Raw genomic sequence first — 15,971 nt, forward strand, 5'->3', positions numbered from 1 at the left:
GATCCCTCGCTCTCTCCCTCGTTCCCCTCCATGCGCCCCCACATGCACGAGAACAGCTCCCGCTCCCCTCCTCATCGCCCTCGCACCCCTCGCCCGTGGCCTCTCACCTCCTCTGCTCAAAGCCGCCTTGGCCGCAAGCACCAGCAGCTCCCCTCGCGCCCCCTGCACTGAGCTCCTCTCCTGTGCTCCTCCCATGGCGCCCGCGCCCGAGATTTTTCCTTGACCCCACCACCTCACCAATAGCAGCAGCGTCGCCCCGTCCAGTTCCTCATCGATGACCTCTTGCTCCGGATCCGCCTCCCACGACCACGACCAGTGCTGCGCCTCCACGCTGTCTTTCGCGCCCGGCCTCTCCCTTGCCTCGCTAGCGCCCTGCTCCAGCGCCGCCGCCTCTCTTCGTCGCGACCAATAGGAGCTCCAAGCGCCATGGTCTCCCCGAGCTCTGCCGCGTTGTTCATCTCTTCCCCTGGCGGATCCAAGTCCCGTGTTGGCCTCACTTTTCGGATCCGCGCCAAGCTCCGACGACCTCTGCACCCCGGCACTCATCCCCGTCTTCCCGACGTCCTCCGCGTCCCCTGGCTGCCTCCGTCTGCATCGCGCAGCAGCAGCTCATCGCTCAGCGCCTCGGCGCCCCTGCAACCCAAGTCCATCGCCACCTCACTGGAGAACCCTGTCCTCGCCCGAATCTCCGTCGCCAGTTCCAAGCCCCGCCGCTGCTGCCTCCACTTCGTCTGAACCGTGCCCTTGCTTCGCCTTGAACAGCAATAGCAGCAGCTGGCCCGTTTGTCCCCGTGGACTCGATTCAGCCAAACGCCAGGACCCGTGTCAGGGCCGCCTCCCCTTCCCTTCGTCAGATCTGACCTCTTGTTCACGTTGACCAGAAGACTGCAAGAGATTTCTCTGTCTCCTGTTCGTTGCTTGTTAAACGCCAAAACCTCCTCATGTGCACAAGTTCCCCTCCAGATTTGTCAATGCCTCTGTTTAACCCATGTACAACTACACGGTGATGCGCCAAGTACCCCCTCGGATCGTCAAGTTCGACTACACGGAACCGCCAAGTACCACTACGATTGCCGTGTACATCTACGGATCGTCAAGTACCCCTACGCATGGATATGCCAAGTACGTCTATGACCCGTGAACAACTACTGTCCCCAAGATCGCGAGTACCTCAATGGTCGTCGTGTACCACTACTTCCACTACCACCGCGAGAACGGTTACTTCCGCTACAACCCGCAAGTACCAATACTTCCCTCGACGAACTCGTTCCGCCAAAAACGCACGCTTCAAAGGTATAACCACGAGACGATACCGTGTGGACCGAATGCATGTGTTGTATGAGATGCTCGTGTTTGCACCGTGTCCGAGATGTCTTCGCATGTTCCTCCTCGTTTGCCATGCCGTCGTCCCATGGTAACCCGGAATCCGGGAACACCCCACCATCTTGCATGACTCGCTCACATCACACTTCCTTTTGCACCGGTATCTCCATGAGCTACCGGAAGCGATATGTTGTCGTGGCATCATTTTCGAATTCGTTGCCGTGGCACCCTTTCTTTCCACCACGGTGACAAAGGCTTCATAACTTGCTCATGTCAACATTTTCATAAAAATTGCATATAACTTGCATACGGCATCCGCATCATGATAACAACATTTAAATGCTTAAAATTATTGTTTCAGTAAATTGCTAATTGACATGTGGGAATTTACCGGAATTGTTGTTTCTTGTTTTCGGCCGCACTTAAACTTGCATAAATAGTTAGTTCAATTATGTTTCACCTCTTGCCATGTTTAACAAAATTTAATATTGTTGGGTACATAAACGAGAGAGAACTAAATAAATGGATGTGGTGTTTCGTCAATATGCAACTCGTTGCATATTGAGCTCCACTTAATTTGTAGTATTGTTTGTTGCACTTTGCCATGCCATGCCTCTTTAAATGGACATGCATCATACTTGTTTGTGCATCACGCCATGCTTATGCTTGCTTGCTTACCATGTTGTTTGCTTCTTTCCGGTGTTGCTTCTTAGTTCCGGTAATGTTGCGATTGTGAGGATTCGTTCGACTACGCCCGTTCGTCTTCTTCATGGACTCGTTCTTCTTCCTATTGGGATTTAAGGGAAGATGGCCATTACCCTCGATATCACTTCTACCTTTGCTTGCTAGTTGCTTCATTCTATCGCTATGCTGCGCTACCTATCACTTCTTTACCATGCCTCCCATATTGCCATGTCAAGCCTCTAACCCACCTTCCTAGCAAACCGTTGTTTGGCTAAGTTACCGCTTTTGCTCAGCCCCTCTTATAGCATTGTTAGTTGCAGGTGAAGTTGAAGATTGCTCCATTGTTGGAACATGTTTATGTTGGGATATCACAATATCTCTTATTTCAATTAATGCATCTATATACTTGGTAAAGGGTGGAAGGCTCGGCCTTATGCCTGGTGTTTTGTTCCACTCTTGCCGCCTTAGTTTCCGTCATACCGGTGTTATGTTCCTTGATTTTGCGTTCCTCACGCGGTTGGGTTTATGGGAACTCCTTGACAGTTTGCTTTGAATAAAACTCCTCCAGCAAGGCCCAACTTTGGTTTTCTATTTGCCTACCCAGGACATGTATTTTCCCTAGTGAGTCGCCCTCCCGAGGGTCATCTTTATTTTAGCCCCCCCGGGCTAGTGCTCCTTGGAGTGTTGGTCCGAACCGAGTGATGTCCGGCGCCCCCTGGGCAACCAGGGTCTATGCCAACCCGATGTCTGGCTCATCCGGTGTGCCCTGAGAACGAGATACTTGCGACTCCTATCGGGATTTGTCGGCACATCGGGCGGTCTTGCTGGTCTTGTTTTACCATTGTCGAAATGTCTTGTAACCGGGATTCTGAGACTGATCGGCTCTTCCCGGGAGAAGGAATATCCTTCGCTGATCGTGAGAGCTTGTGATGGGCTAAGTTGGGACACCCCTGCAGGGTATAAACTTTTGAGAGCCGTGCCCGCGGTTATGTGGCAGATGGGAATTTGTTAATATCCGGTTGTAGAGAACTTGACTCTTGACTTAATTAAAACGCATCAACAGCGTGTGTAGCCATGATTGTCTCTTTTCGGCGGAGTCCGGGAAGTGAACATGGTCTTTGTGTTATGATTGTGCGTAAGTTGTTTCAGGATCACTTCTTGATCACTTCTAGCTTCTCGACCGTTCCGTTGCTTCTCTTCTCGCTCTTATTTGTGTACGTTAGCCACCATATTTCCTTAGTGCTTGCTGCAACTCCACCTCATTACCACTTCCTACCCATAAGCTTAAATAGTCTTGATCTCGTGGGTTTTGAGATTGCTGAGTCCTCGTGACTCACCAGATACTACCAACAATTGCAGGTGCCGATGATACTAGTCCAGGTCTTGCAACCAAGCTCAAATGGGAGCTCAATGAAGATCTGGGTCGCTGCTATGTTCTATTTCATGTTGACCAGTAGTGGAGCCGAGTTGGGACGATCGGGGATCTAGCAGTTGGGTTATCTTCTTTTCTTTTGGCTTCGTCCATAGTCGGACTATGTGTGTGTTCTGAATGATGTATGAATTATATGTTCATTGTGTGAAGTGGCGATTGTAAGCCAACTCTTTATCCCAATTTTGTTCGTTACATGGGATTGTGTGAAGATGACCCTTCTTGCGACAAAACCACAATGTGGTTATGCCTCTAAGTCGTGCTTCGACACGTGTGAGATATAGCCGCATCGTGGGTGTTACAAGTTGGTAATCAGAGCCATCCCCGACTTAGGAGCCCCCTGCTTGATTGAATCGCTGACATCGTTGGGTCTAGAACAAAAATGTTTAGAGTCTTAGGATTATATATATCGGAGAGTAGGATTCTTTTTACTCCTCGGTCCCTTCATCGCTCTGGTGAGGCCTCCTGACGTAGATGTTTTGACTTTCCTCTCCTCAAATTTCACTAAAAAATTAGGATCACGAGGGTATCTTGGGACCATTCCGATATTCTTATGACGAGAACATTGTTCTTGGTGCCTCCTCACATTTAGGGGTTGTGGTAGTGTCCCGGGGAGTTGAGCTCTGAGGTGTTGTCGTCATAATTTTATCGTTGCAGTTCTGGATACCTGAGTTTTGCCGACATCAAAAATCTCTTTTATGCAGTTGTTGGTGAGATAACCTCGACGCCACCTAGTACTGGGGTGGGAGTTCGGGAGTATTGCCATAGCTCGTATAACGGATGCTTTTCGAAGGTTGAGGTACAGGATTTCCGAAGGTTTCTTGGTTATGTGTTGACGGATGGATACAGCTTGGATGTAGGGATCGTTAGTTTTGGGTGAGATATATATTGCTTCCCCTGTATCCCCAACACCAGATTGCATAACCGGAAAGTTTTGGGAGTTTTATAGGTGGGAATTCAAGTAGCTCCTAGAGTATCTTTCCGACAGATGCATGATATGGGATTGGGTAAATCTCTATCATATGTATTTGTTCCCGCTTATTCTGCGAGCCAAATCCTTGTTTTGTTTTTTTTGGTATTCGAGTTGCTTCGATGTCAAGTGTTGATTTCATACCTTATTCTAAGCGGTGTTCTCATGTTTCTATGGGAGTGCTAATCCTTCTTGTTTATCGAGATTGTCATGTCAATTCTTTTGCAATCTACGTGCTTCTCTTCAAGTGGATCCGATCATTTTGACATTCGCAAGATCATCCCTCAGTTTTTTTCAATGGTGTTTGTTTCAACCGTAGTTGCCTTTGTTTTTACCGCCCTCCCACCCTTTTTTCTTCAAGGACTCAGATTTCTTAATCAAGTATCCTTTTATTGATGGGAAGTCTCTCCATTCTTTTCTGTCAATGTTCTTATCCGATGATTCTTAGAAAGATACTAATGGAGCTTCAAGTTTATTATTCTTCGTTCTCTTTTCTTCTTCGGTGGATTTATTTCAAGCTTCGGTGTTGATCATATCTCTTCCTTTTGTTTCACATATCTTCCCGTGTGGATTTCTTATCCAAGGATCTCTTATTTATTCACCTCTCCCAGTTCATATCCGGAGTGTTGAAGATATCTCAGAAGGCTCGTCTTTTCATTCGAGATCTGTCCAAGCTATTTGGAGATTATTATCTCATTCAAGTCATTTAATTCAATCGGTGCAATCTCTCTTCAAAATCGTTCAACGGTGTTTCTCTTGAGTGGGCCCTCCCACAGGTCTTTTCCCAGGATCTGACCTGACTCTTCTAATTTTCCCGGAGCCATTCCCAAATTCTTTTCAAAGTTTGACGTAAGAATGAATTTTCACCAGTCACATGCCTTCTCCAAGGTCGTTTTCAATTTTTTTCATCCTAGGCTCAAACTTTTTTCTTTTAATCCTTCCGGAGTGTCTCAACAATTCATGGTGGTCTTTCTCGTCGTCATTCTCGGATTTTGAAGACCGAAGAAGAGTTCCTCCTAAATCCTTACCCGTTCTTCCAGAGATTCATGGTTCTAGCCTTATACCATCCTCTCATAATTGCTTTTGATTGTGACAATTCTTTTCTTACCATCCGGAGCATTTCATGAGTTGTTTCCATTTCTTTCCTCCGAAGGCCATCATGTCACAATTCTTCATTATCAGCGTGTAGCTATCGTTCTCCAAATCTTACCGGTGAATCGTTCAAATATCCTCTAATCAGTTCATGATCTCTTCGTTCTTAGGTATCTAAATTCTCTCAAGCATCTTCGTTCATTTTCCAATTCTTCCTGGTGATGCGCTCGTTTTCTTTGTTTGTTCATTTAATTCTTACGGTGGTTCTTTCAACATTCCTCTTTCATTGTTATCGTATCAATTAATTCGTTCTTTCCAAATCCTACTGGTGGTTTGTTCATGTTTTTCCCAAGTTTGTGCTATGTCTATCCTTAATCCCTCAAGAAGAATAAGTAGTATGCCAAATCCGTTGCTTGTCATCAATTTAAATTGGTGAAGGATATGCATAACGTAATTCTTATTATTGTTTCATCCAAGTGATCTAGTTTCTTCTTTCCAGAGTTGTTCATCATGTCACATTTCTCGGTTCGAGATGCTTCATTTTTCTTTCCTGGAGTTCCAAGTTTTCCGCATTATCTCGTCGCGAAGCTCCATCTAAGTCATCGCAAGGCTTCACCTTGTGTTTTCAACTTCTCTTTCTTTTATCATCCTTTTATTACCGGAGTTCTTCATCGAGGCTCTACATGGTGGTTCATCAAGGATTCTTTTCATTCTTCAATTGTTCGTCAAGTTTTCTCTCGGAGTTATGATCCGCCAAGCTACTCAAAATTAAATAGGGTGCATCCACCAAATTAAGGAGATTTATTTTCTCTGTGTGCATCCAACAAATTAGAGGATGCGGTACTGGATGCAGACACTCACATTAAAATAACATTCAGAAGAACAATAGTTTAGCATGTCTATGCATCTCAATTATTCACCATACTATAACCAATACAAAGCTGTGAGAAGGTGTGGAAATAAAGAAAATCGGTCAATGCTTCTTTGAGCAAAGGGCCTCCCTGCGCACGCATTAATTTCCTGGGCATGCTTGTTTCTTCTCAATGTTGCGAGCACTTTGAGCATGTTGGCAACTCCACAGCTAGCTAGCTGCCTCATCTTGCAATTGATGCTGACACATTTGCAGCAAACACATGAGGCAATAGAGATGACTCAACATGGGTCCATATTGTGCAGTTCCCCTAAAATCATATTCATTGTCCTGAATATGAAAAAGATAGGAAAACAGTAGCTATACTTAAACGGTGTTGCAAAACAGTAGCACATATCAATAGCTCGGCATGACAAAACATGATCATCTGGATGAAGGGGATACAGACCTGCCTGAGGAAGATTATATATAATTTCATAAGTCCTTGGTTGATTTCCACCTTCGGCTGCACTACTTGTTTGCTCCTCCACAAATGACAGGATCGTTCTACACTGCATTCAGCAAGTCAGCGTACGAACAAGCTAATTTCATCTTGTGGTGGTCATTGTACCTAGTTACGAATGTAGGAATACCTGGAGCACCATGAGGTTAGCTGACAGCAGGTAGATGCAGCCATATAAATTTTGTGCGGTGCTACCAAAATTGAGGTTTCTATCCCTTCCCGTTATGAGAATTCTTCTTGAAGTTGGTAGAATGTCACGGCTTATTCTTTGCATCAAACTTGCCTTTCCCCTGAGATTTTTTCTTGTTGTTTTGGGGCTGGTTGGGCTGGAAGTTCTTCTCGTGTACCATGTGGGAACTAGAAGGTCCCTCAGCAACCCGAGCACGTGTGTCTTTTGCTCTCGCCTTCTCCTCAAAATCAAGAGTGCTAATGAGATCCAAAACAGAAAACTCATGTCTCTTGTTTTTCAGAGAAGTAGATTAATCGTTCCACGAAGGTGGAAGCTTGGCAATGATGGTCCCAGCAACAAATTTGTCCGGCAACACACACTTAAAGTACTCAAGTTCCTTAGAGAGTGACTGTATCTCATGAGTCTGCTGAACAACAAAGCGCTCATCAGTCATCTTGTAGTCACAGAATTGCTCCATGACGTACAACTCGTTGCCAGCGCCCGAGGGCCCAAACGTGGCCTCGAGCGCAGCCCGCATGTCTTTTCTGCTGTCAAACGACATATATGAATCCACAATGGAATCGTCAAGAACACTCAGCAGGGTGGCTTTGAAGAGGGTATCCATGTTCTGAAAAGCTTCCTGTTGTGTAGGATTAAGATCGCCCTCAGGCTTACCCTTAGTGGCCTCATAGCAGTACATGATCTGAAACCAATATACTACTCTTGTGCGCCACCTTTTATATTGCACCCCCTTAAAAGTAGGCGGCTTCAAAAGCGCAGCAAAACCACTCGGAGTAAATTGCCTGTAATCAGGTTTTTGGATTGGATTGTTGAATATATGAGCAATTTTGTATGAGATTTAATCTGAATCAGCAGTAAATAGATCATGACGACAATTGTAAACATCAAAGTAATGATGCGGAATAAACCAGGAGGACAGAATCACATACTGTACATCGAGAGCAGAACCGATGTGGTTGATGTTGTCACTCATGTCGTTGATGAAGAGGTTACCGAGGTCGGGGAAGAAGGCTGTTGTTGAGGAAGTCGTCGCTGGCAGCAGTCACAGGAGTGTGCTCCCCAAAAACCTGATTGGCCCTCTCCCATACAGGATCACGAAAGGCGGGGTTCAGAGGACTGTTGTCCCTTCTCGCGGTGCACGCCGGAAGGAGGGCTAGAGAAGAATTGTGTGGTGGCGCTAAGATCTGGAATGGTAGTAAACCATATGATACAGCGGCGGCTAGGGTAGAGCATGGCAGGTCGATCGTGCGAGTATAATAGTAGGCCTTTGGCCCCCAAACCCCATGTCCAAGTCAATAATAGGTCAAAAAAGGCAATAATAGCCCCACCAAGGTTTGTCTCAAAAAACGGAGTAATTAAGGCGTCTGTTAGTCCCTTTAGTATAAATACTATATCATTAATGTTGGCCCCACCTTTTGTCTCACAAAGTATGTTGGAGTACAACCGGCTACACATTTACAATCTGCTTCTCTTCTCTCTCCTCTTCTCTCTCCTTCAACTAAGCACAAATACTATATTTAAATCTTTATAGCCTGCTTATGTCATCTAATTGTAGTACTTGCTCTAAAGTTACTCTCCATTGTGTAGTCTGAAATGTCAGGCGTGTAGCGGGCGGTGCCCTCGGTCGGCGCGCCGTTTCAACGGCGGAAGCAGTGAGAGGTCGCATCGCCCTGACTTGCCATCAATGTGGAGCGGCGGGCTCAGCTGGCGCCGGGCGGGAAGCGCGCGCGGGAGGGGGGAGGGGTTTTTGTTGGGCCAAGAAGGTGAAAAGCCAACTTGGGGTCGGTCCGGACGGGGAAATATCATGTGCTCCCATACTCTGCATATGACACTAGTCTATGTTACTACTACGTCCTTTCTGGTTTATAGAGATGTTTAGAGTAACATAGTAATATGTTACAGTATAAGTTACTCCCCATATGACTAGGCTTGGCCTCTCCTAGTGATCCACCATGTATAGCTGCTAAGCCTGCCATGTAGGCATAAAATATGATGTGGCACCAAGAAACTAAGCACCTATGCATTGAAGACTTGAGTTACTAAGCCATTTAATGCACTTAGCACCTCATCTAAAGAGCATGGTTAATAGTATAGCCAGCTGCTGGCTATAAGCCAGTGCCATGTCATCTACAGCCCATCTTATACTCCCTCCATTCCTAAATATTTTTCTTTCTAGAGATTTCAACAAATGACTACATACGGAGCAAAATGAGTGAATCTACACTCTAAAATGTGTCTATGTACATCCGTATGTGGTAGTTCATTTGAAATCCTAAAAAGACAAATATTTAGGAACGGAGGGAGTAGTCAACATGTACAATAGTAGATCAAAAGAGTGTACTACTTTTTATTATGTGGCCCACCTTTCATTCTCACAAAGTGCCTAGGAGCACGTGCTAGAGCTGGCTCTTCACGAAGAGCCCGCTTACCTTCTCTCTCCTCTTCTCTTTCCTCCAACTAAGCAGAAATATACTAGTTTATTCCTTGTAGTACTTGCTCTAAGAACATCTAAGCACTTACTAGCACCCCCTTGACTGTGGACCTTGACGGTGTACATCACCTTGTGTCTCATAATTTTCCTCGTCATCATATGAGTCCTAGAAGATCTCACCAACATCATCATTCGCATGCATCCGCCTTGATAGACAACATGCGCAAAAGGAGTAGAGGCGACTGGGGATGCACCACCACCATGTCGTGGGCACTCTGCATGTGCTCGTGTGCGTGCAGTGTGCGTGTTTTTCCATCGGTGCTAGCTCTAAGGCCGAGGTTGCGGTCGTCTTCGTCTCCGACTCGTAGTTGAGCAACGACAGCAAAGAGGTGATGCAAGAGATGCGTATGCGCCGTTGCGTGCGAGCTTCGCCGTAGCACGATGAACCGAACGTCGCCGCGGATGGCACACGCCTCCATGCAGCTGAGTGTGTGCGCATGCATGTGTTATTCACGTGCATTCTGCGGCTGAGCGTGTGTGCATGCACGTGTTGTGTACGTGCATTGTGTGCTCCATGCTGTGCGCGTATGTGCATGAGTTGGATCGGATGGAGTTAGTGTGTTGGCTTGTGTACATGCGTGGCTGCATGCGTCCTGTACATGTGTGGCTTGTTGCATGGTTATCAATAATTCAATACAAACTACTCCCTCGGTTCCTAAATATAAGTCTTTCTAGCCATTACAAATAGACTACAACATACGGATGTATGTAGACATATTTTAGAGTGTAGATTCACTCATTTTGTTTCGTATGTAGTCCCTTATTGAAATCTCTAAAAAGACTTATATTTGGGAATGGAGGGAGTATAAAACATCTTCAACTTAGCATCCAGATGTACCGTTTCTAGTGGTTAGCAAAAAGTTCATGTTCTTTTATTTGTTTATAGGTGGGCAAGCGGCAAAAAACAGGGGAAAACGCACAAGGTTCCTTGCAGACGCTCCACCACGAGGTTCCTTGCTCCTTCTTGGTCGTCGGGAATCTATGCTATTCAACTCTTTTCTTTTACGTGAGCTTTGTTCATCCTTTTCCCAACACGCGAGACATCTAGCATCAAGCTGCACGTGTCATGCAAGAAAATGGAGATAATCAGATAAGCAGTGCGTAAGTGAGTCGTGCGGGGGGAAAAGCGGGGGGGAACCCTTTTTCGTAAGTGAGTCGTGCACTTCGATGGCACCTACGCAATATTTTTTTCTCCTCGATGGCATGTGAATAGTGCACGTACTCAACGATGGAGCACAGGATGGTAGCAATGACATGGTCAGCCCTTTTTTGGGGAGAGTACGTACTACTAGTAAATAAATTTGATGTGTCCCATCAACTCACAGAACGACGAGAAGCTTGATTACGCCTTCTCCCTCGCCAATGCATGCGCGATGGCTCACGGCACGAGGAGAAACTTTTGCTTACAAGCGGTGGACGTGCAGCAGTTCATTTGGTGTCAGATTGCCTGAAGCACTACTATAGAACCATCGACTTCTGGAAGAGGCGAAGAGCCAAACACAAGGTCACCTACTAACCTTAGGCTAGGCGTAGTGGGAGTAACATAAGTAGGGGTACCTCCTTTTTTATTCTAGAAACAACCACACGCCAATATAAAGGTGCTGGTTACATAGAACAAATTTCCTGAAGTCTGTGCTCAGCCCTCCTCTATCTCTCTTCTCAGCCAGCCAGCCGACGCACGGAGCCCATCGTCTGTTTGCTCACATGCGGTCCCACATGTCAGTGAAAACGCAAGAGGACCCACTGAACCTGCACATCTTTCACCTCGATGTGCTGGTGATGAAAAACAAATCCAATAAAGATCTTCGGTGGCCGCTTTTGGAGTTACTCAAGAGTAGTAAGATTCTATTTATAGTTTAACCCAAGATGCACATCACGTGGCTTCAACTACCACTCTATTTTCTTGCATGACACGACCTGGATGTTGGATGTCCCACATGTCGGCAAAAGGAGGAAGAGCCTGACCAAATCTTCGGTTGTGCTCTCGGATTAGACTAGTTGTGCTAACTTAAAATAATTATTGTGTACTCCCTCCGTTCCAAAATACTTGACTTCCATTTGTCCAAAAATGGATGTACCTATATACTAAAACATGTCTAGATACATCTATATTTTCACAAATAGAAGGCATATATTGTGGAACGTAGGGAGTAGAATGGATGCAAGTTTTGGTATTGGGAAGAAGAGTACATCCATATATTGATAAAGAGTTGGAGTTGGCCTTACAAGTGGGACCGCAGTTGAGGAAACCGACTATCGGCAAACCCCCACCTCGTCTGCCACGCGATGGCTGAGTTATAGAAACGATGAGGTTGAAGAGATTGCTCTAGCACGGACTCCAAGAAATATGGTGTCAGATGGAAGTCGTGCTGGTGGCGTATGCCGTACTCCTGGACGTGAATGCTTGTTCTGGCCCATGCCACCCTACTTGTCCTACTACTTACTATATACTACTAGTATCGAGGATTCGAGGTGCTGGTTATCTACGGTATGGCTACAGTAAAAAGACCCGCCCGACGCGCGAAGCATGTGAAGCTAGTACAAATAGTGTACTACTATTGTTGATTGGCCTCATCCGATAACCTGTTGCAATGCACGTACAATTATGTATTCGGAAAATATTTTTTTGCCTCGTCGTACAACTCACTCAGAGAAGCGACTCGAAACCAATTCATAAATTTAGTAAGTTTATCATAGGCATATCATTTTATTACATACAACAGGTCATCAACCCACATTGAGAACGAGGATACATTATAAATACTAAAGTTTTCATCACACAACAAATAACAAGCAATGAAATGAACTTCAACTCAACCAATCCTCGGCGTTGGAAACGCTTGCTTTTAACCACAAATGATTCTTTGGGACGGGCCATCTATTGTCAATCTCGAGACCAACGCAGGACTGATCATCCAGGCTGAAGCGGCCTACTATATTAGTACCAGGGTAGGGAACCACCCAAATGTCCGACGTATAGACATAGTTGCTTCTCATAAATGGTACTAGTAACGTTGTGTCAACGGCAGTTGGATCGCCTTTCACCATCATCGGATAGTTTTGTCCAAGGAAGAGCGAGTTTTCTCCAAGACTATCAATTCTGTACCGGGGAGAAGGTGTTGGCGCTAGCACACTAGTATCCATCCCGAATAACATGCAACGGGTGTTGGAATATGTCCGGAGAGTGCGACCATGGGAGACAACACGTGCTCCCTCAGTAGTAACAAACTCAGTGTGTTGTATACACACAAGAAGAGGTGATCCATCGGAATTAGTTGCCAGGCGCCACTGAGTATATACGTTCTGCTCGTCCTCATGCTCGTGATCATCACCATCGTCATCTCCCCCTTGGTTATAAAAAAATTCAAGTATAGGTGGTGGAATGTTCACAGGACCTTGGAAACACAAGAAGAAGGTTAATTAGTAAAGGGAAACTTGCTAACCCGCATGCATGTGGATGAAACAATTATAATTATGGTGGAAGACAAATGTACCGAAAGTATAAGGATTCCATGCAAAAACAGTGCCATGAGTGGTGGTAGCAAACACAAGGCCCTCGTATTGAATTGCATTACAGTACACATCCGTGTATAGAAACTGATTTTTGAGCAATATCCATCCAGTCGAACCACGAAGGACGGCAACAAGCTTGTCGAAGATAGCAACAACTTCATAGTTGTTGTAATTCCAAGAGCGGTTGGGAACTCGACAAATTGCTATCTTCCATAGAAGACAGTCACCATGATCGTATTTGAACGTGCGTACAATACCGGTGTGCTCAACCTCTGGGCAGTCTGCTGAGATTTTTGGAAGTGGAACCCGGTCACGAGTGTACACATTCACAAGTTCCCACTCGCAGTTGGACCCAATGTAAACAACCCAATCTCCATTTGCGCCTGCCCAATCCTTGCCCTCAAGCGATGGCATCTTAACATCATACGTATCATTATCAAGCGGCATCAACTTGCACAAGGCGAGGCCTCCGTCGTCCCCATGCCAGTAGTCATCAGGGTCACGGTGAAGAAGATAGGGGAGATCAAACCGCTCCTTGAATCTTGGGTTCCTTGTAATGATGTTATTAGTTGAGTCGAGAATGGGCTTGAACGAACCTGCCATGCTAGCCGAGGTGATGACGTCGCACCGAACAATGAGTACCTCCACCACGTCATCTTTCATATCGTGGCAAGAATAACGGGGTCGTTTCCGGCCTGTTCCCTCCATGGAGAAGACGATCAAACAATGGCAGAAGGAAGGGTGAAGGGCTGAAGGAAAATGGAGGAGGGAGAGGAAGAGCTTGCGACAGCAGTTCCAAATCGAGAGGGAAAGGTGAAGAGTCGGTGGACGGTTGCCAATTTGCCACGGTTCACGAAGAGGCGCCTTGGCCTACACATCCGTTCGGAAATACTAGTAGAAAAGGACTCGCCGTCGTCTCACTGACATGTTGGAACGGGACCACATGTCAACAAAACATGGTGTGTAATTTCTCGTGCAAAATGCGATCTAGCCGCGTTGGCCCGAGGTGCCGCATTAGTTTTTTTTTGAAAGTTTGCCGCATTAATTGTCGACCTTTATTTTTTTAACATGCAATCTGAATGGATAGCTCATGTGGTCATCACACATGAGCAGATATAGTGATGGTTGATTCGCCCGAGCAACTTATTACTGTGGGAATATGGGAGTACCGGCGGATTCAAGGAACAGAGAAATGATGGTTGCTTCATCCGAGCAACTTACTGTGGCAAAGGTGGGGCTCTGTGATTTGACTGCTCACTAGTCATTACTACTGCGGTGCAACGACCGGGGTGAATCTTTCCCTGAAGTTGTGTTGTGCACTCAATATTGCTGCATGGCAGGTGGAGCCGGATGAAGGATGTCCAACATGTCGGCGAATCGAAGTTGAATTGTTTCTGACATTGCCATCAATCCTTCAGGATTTGTTTATATGTACGCATAATTTTGATGAAATTGTACTGTGATGCTATGAAGGTTTCAACTTTAGTTCCCGCATGAAAAAAAGGTTTCAACTTAGGATTCATGTGTCTTGCCTCGAGATTATCTCGTTACAACATTCCATCAAATACAAATGAAACTACCATGGCTAATGCATCTCAATGGTTCGCGGATCAGCGCCAATATTCACATCACAACTGAAGACAAAGTTGTGAGGTGTACAAATAAAGAAAAAAAATATAATTAATCGATGTTGTTCGTAAGCATGGCTCCATTTCCTTGGCACAGTGTTCATTGCTTGGCAGCTAGTTTCACCCAGCTCTGTAGCCAAAAAAGAGGTGTATGAAGGACACCACAATCCGATCATTTTGTGCAGCTCCACTAAAATCGAGCGGACCATCCCTGTTTGCAAAGATATCCAGTCAGTGTGTTTACAATAATGGTGGAACTAGATGATGAAACATAACACACATAAATAGAAGCCAGTCACCTCTATGATTTCTCTTTAGGACTAACTTCTTGTTGGAGAAGATTAGGCATGGAGTTGCATGAGGAGGATAGCAAAACCAATCTCCCTTTCCGCAGTCCTACAGAAATGTAAAAACGTTGCCCGTGTGACATTTTGGCGGGACTGCACAGAACACTCTTTAGAAAAGTGATTTGTGCAGTTCACCAAAAGGTCGCAATAGCAACAAGGTGAAAATGGATAGCCCTGTTTGCAAAAGGAGGTCAAAAGGAAATAATTACTGCCCAATAACACGAGTTGAAGACACATACACTGACAAAAAAGAAGCATGTTCCATGTAATAAGGGAAAGATAGCACATGGTGGTTTATCAAAAATGGTTTGAGGACGAGATTGCAAGATGGAAAGTACGTCGGTCGAGATACGATTTAAGCAAACAACTAAAGAAGATCCACATGCAGCAACGTGGGAAGATGGGCGGTGGAGCAAGGCCAGAGGAAGCTGTACCTGAGGGTCGCCGGGGTGTTACTAGGACGGCGCCGGCGGCCGGGATCTGCCCATACTGCAGCAGCGAACAAGTGGCGAAGGCCCTACCACGCCGGAGCTTGGTCAGAGAGAACGGCGGGTACCGCAGATCTGGACGTGCTGCCTCAACACCGTTGAATGGAGAGACGATGCACATCCTCCCTTTTCGCCGGCGGACGGGATGCGGCCGGATCACTAAACAACGCTGAGAGAGAGAGGCAACGGCGGCCTTGTGTGAGATGGTGTGACGAGAAACAAACCCATTTTCCATTTTCCCATGGCAATCGTTTTATATTCTGTACGTGCCATTGAGGAATATATAACTTTATTTAATGCTAACACGTCAAGTCAAACTTTGTTCCATCTAGCGTGGTACCCAACCCTCCTTTGAGTGAACAACCGCTACACGCGTCAAATTATCACGTGGGCTACCTTTTCGTACAGAAACGAACTCCACCGTGTACCCGCGCGGGTGTGGC

Source organism: Triticum aestivum, chromosome 3B (genome assembly GCF_018294505.1).
Source record: "Triticum aestivum cultivar Chinese Spring chromosome 3B, IWGSC CS RefSeq v2.1, whole genome shotgun sequence".
NCBI lineage: Eukaryota > Viridiplantae > Streptophyta > Magnoliopsida > Poales > Poaceae > Triticum > Triticum aestivum.